The sequence below is a fragment of the Macaca nemestrina genome, chromosome 6 (assembly GCF_043159975.1).
Source record: "Macaca nemestrina isolate mMacNem1 chromosome 6, mMacNem.hap1, whole genome shotgun sequence".
In the NCBI taxonomy this organism is placed as follows: Eukaryota; Metazoa; Chordata; class Mammalia; order Primates; family Cercopithecidae; genus Macaca; species Macaca nemestrina.
This window is the reverse complement of record NC_092130.1, coordinates 138155120-138159406: the sequence shown is the minus strand read 5'-3', so window position 1 is coordinate 138159406 and position 4287 is coordinate 138155120. Positions and strand designations below refer to the sequence as shown.

At 44.3% G+C, this 4287-nt stretch overlaps 1 pseudogene; it reads left to right on the top strand.

Annotated features, from left to right (window-relative positions):
• Positions 1-2599: 2599 nt before the first annotated feature.
• Positions 2600-3757, top strand: LOC105487505 (PRELI domain containing protein 3B pseudogene; annotated as a pseudogene).
• The last annotated feature ends 530 nt before the right edge of the window (positions 3758-4287 follow it).

The window sequence follows — 4287 nt, the reverse complement described above, 5'->3', positions numbered from 1 at the left end:
CCTTTAAAATATGCCTCTCTGCTCACCTCACGTACCTCACTGTTTCTCTCCTGCTGTTGGAATCCTCAAAAACTCACTCTGTATTAACATTATTTCAGAGTACCTTTTTAAATATCAACAAGTTAAGTTTTTTATGCCCATTTTATGCATTATGCTAGTGCCCCCTCCTCAATTTTTCCATCAGCCAATATATTTCCCAATCACAGGGCAAAATTATAAACAATATGTTAGAATTCTGAATACAGTAATATACTTTTAATAAATGCATCATAATCTAATTGAGTTTATTGGTAGTTCAACATTGGTTTGGAATTTGAAAATCAATCTGTAATCTCCACATTAACATCAGAAAAAATAAATGATTATCTCAGTAGATAACAAAAATTTTTTTTAAATCAACCCTGCTTCATTATTAATATAAAAGTCATCTTAGCAAATTAGAAACAGTGAATTCCCTTAATTTGATGAAACTAACCTATTAGAGATGCACACCTCACATCTCACTGAATTGTGAAATATTGAAATATTGAAAACTGCCAATTTCTTATTGATATAAGAAACTGCCAGGCTGGGCGCGGTGGCTCAAGCCTGTAATCCCAGCACTTTGGGAGGCCGAGACGGGTGGATCACCAGGTCAGGAGATCGAGACCATCCTGGCTAACACAGTGAAACCTCGTCTCTACTAAAAAATACAAAAAAACTAGCCGGGTGAGGTGGCGGGCGCCTGTAATTCCAGCTACTTGGGAGGCTGAGGCAGGAGAATGACGTGAACCTGGGAGGCGGAGTTTGCAGTGAGCTGAGATCCGGCCACTGCACTCCAGCCTGGGCGACAGAGCGAGACTCCATCTCAAAAAAAAAAAAGAAAGAAAGAAACTGCCAATAACTGGACCCATTCTCTCACTCCCCTGCCCCACCCTATTACTGCCTGATCCAATAAAAACCCAAGGACTTCCCAGAATAATAAAATTTTTACCATAATCTTATCACAGTCTGAAGCAATTAGCATGGTAAAAAAGTGTTAATCCCCACAAGATTGAATTTTGGTATACGACTTCCTATACAAGACAGAATGCTATAAAAGCCCACAGTCGGTGATGGACTGAGCCATTTGCTCTTTTCCTAGACTAGCTACGGCTGGGCCTAGTCAAGCCTTTCGAGGCTGAGGCTATGGAGTTCCATCCACCAACCTTGGAAGAGCCCCACATGCCACGGGACCTGAACCGAGAGCAAGCTTGGGCCTGGGCACTGGATAACTTCCCTGTGCTGAGTCGCCATTCCTGCCAATGCCATCAGCTCTACCGGAGCTCTGCTGCGGGCTGGCTGCAGCACTGCGCCTCCACCGGGCACGGAGCCCTTCCCAGAGATGAGAGGGGCCAAAAACGGCCTCGAGACTCCCATGTTGAGGAATCAATGGCTGAAACCAAAGACGGGCTTCAGTCACCTCAAGAAGACGCAAATGCTACCTACGGCGAGGTCCAAAGCGGTCTGATGAAGCCTGGAGATGCCAGCGCCTGCGCAGGTGGAAGGACACAAGCCCATGGCGACCTCTGCAGTCCAGGCCGCCCCCGGAAGCTGCTGAAAATCCACGATTCCATCAGGAAGGAACCCGGAAAGGAGAGGAACCCCAGCCTTTCAGCAAGCCTGTGGTACGACCTGCTTCAACGAACACTGCCCTGGAAGGAGCCCGAGGCACCTCAGTGGGGACCCTCATACTGTCCCTGCGGACTTTTACACTGGAACTGTGCCCTGCACGCACAAGAGCCTTGAGGCCTCTGCTCTGGAGATCATTCCTTAATTTGTTCTTCCCCTCCTGAACGTCCTAAACATTTTTCATTTAGAGAAACTCTCTTCATGGAATGAATAATATGTAATGTGTTAAGGAACTCACCGTTCCTGATGTACTCACAATTATGATAGTTCTTCCATTGAAACTGTACACATTAATTAAATCCTTTCCCTGTTCTCCACCCGTGGAATTGATTTTGAGCTGGTAAATCAAGATTGGTATAGATGGGCCTGAAGCAGACAGAAAGGGGGCAGGGACCCAGCTCAGAACTTTTTTTTTTTTTTTTTTTTTTTTTTTTTTTTTTTTTTGAGCTGGGGTCTCGCTAGTCTTCCTGGGTAGCCCCAGGCTGCCGTGCAGTGGCGCGATCATGCTTTAGTTTAAATTCCAGGGGGCCTTTGAGGAGCTGTGGATACTAGCAGGGTGGGAGGGGACAGCTGGGTCACTTGCTGGAGTTGCTTCAAGACGTACCGTGGCCCTCCGGATGAAGGTAGGGAACAGACATTAACAGTGTTCTTTAAATCAGCAGTCCCCAACCTTTTTGGCACAAGGGACTGGTTTTGTAGAAGACAATTTTTCCATGGATGGGGGTTGGTAGACAGGGATAGTTTGGGGATGAAGCTGCCCTACCTCAGATAATCAGGCGTCAGATTCTCAGGAGGACCACACAAGGTAGATCCCTTGCATGTGCAGTTTACAATAGGCTTCGTGCACCTATGAGAATCTAATGTCTCTGCCGATCTAACAAGAAGTGGAGCTCAGGTGGTAACGCTGGTCTGCCTGACGCTCCCCTCCTGTTGTGCCACAGGGCTCCTAATGCTAACGGTGGAGGGTATCCAGGTTCTTGGCGTCTTGAACAAAGAATTAGACAAAATGCACAAGCAAAGCAAGGACGGAATGAAGGGATTTATTGAAAACAAATGTACACTCCACAGTGTGATTGGGCCTGAGCATAGAGGCTCGAAGGCCCTGTTACAGAGTTTTTTGTGAGTTTAAATACCCTCTATTTGGGGTATGCCCTATGTAAATGAAGAGGATGAAGTAAAGTTACAAAGTCATTTGCTCAGTGTATGCCCTATGGAGAGGATATTTCCTGTTGTAGCTGAAGTGTGAATGCGCTTTATGTTCCCGGCTCCCAGACCCTATTTTCCTGCCTCACTAACAGGCCAGGGTCCAGTACAGGTGCACTGTCTGAGGAGTTGGGGACCCCTCCTTTAAATAATTTAAAGTTTACATTGTAATAAGGGTGGGAGAGAGGGTTGGAATGTCCTTCACATGAGGCCGATGGCACCTGCCTACTGCGAAGCTGGTTGGGGTGCTGGGGGTACAGTGGGGCAGGTGTAGCCTCTTTGCCTCATTTTCCCCTGCACTGTCCAGACATCTCCTGGACTGCCTGCACCATCAAGATCTGGACTTCAGAGCAATCTTTGACCACCTGTGGGAAATCGTTACAACAGTTGCAATGCACAAATACGCAAAAGCCCTATGAACCAGAGCATGGTGTGGGTTGATGTGTTGGACAGACCTATAGATCCCAATGAAGAGTTGCACAGCCACAGACTTCTCTGCACAGAGTGGGAACTACAAGTCTCTTATTAGTACAGCAAGAAACAAAACATATGTGCTAGAATATTCTGTAGTTAATCCTATAGAAAAAGCAATGGAACTTAAATCTACTAATATTTCACTTAAAACATGGTTTCAGTAGATGAGAGACTTATATACAAACCACATCCTCAGGACACAGAAAAAAATTATTTTGACTCAAGAAGCCATAATCACTGAAAGGAGGCAGCCTCAACAGTTACCTTGAAGAACTGATGGCAAGAACGATATTTTCAAATGCTAACAAAGGCCGGGAAGCCCTGGAATGGGTCATACATAAAATACATGTTAAATAATGAATTGATGGCTTCCACAAAAGGAGGCATAAGAACTCTGGTGGTGGCTGCCACCGCCTTTGTAGTGAATTAATAATGAATGCATATAGACAAGTACCCCACATCTCTCCAAGCTGGCAATATATTTATTTTAAAACTATAAACATATTTTAAGTAGAATTTTTTAAAAGTAGGCTGATATAAGACAGTGACTTTAGATCAAAACAAAGAAATGCATGGTGTCTAAATAAAAGGGATCATCTGAAATTAGTGTTGTTTGAAATGACTGTCTAATAGTGGAGATTCCAGTATTTATGAAACATTTAACAAATTTTTTGAAAGAAATTCTTCTTCTTAAGGTTTATTTTAAATTCAGGGTACATATGCAGGTTTGTGATTTCGGTAAATTTGTGCCATAGGAGTTTGTTGTACACATTATTTTATCACCCAGGTATGAAGCCTGGTGCCCATAATTATTTTTCCTGATACTCTCCCTCCTCCCATCATCCACCTTCAATAGGCTCCAGTGTCTGTTGTTCCCCTCTTTGCGTCCATGTGTTCTCACCATTCAGCTCCAGCTTATAAGTGAGAACATGTAGTATTTGCTTTTCTATTCCTGCATTA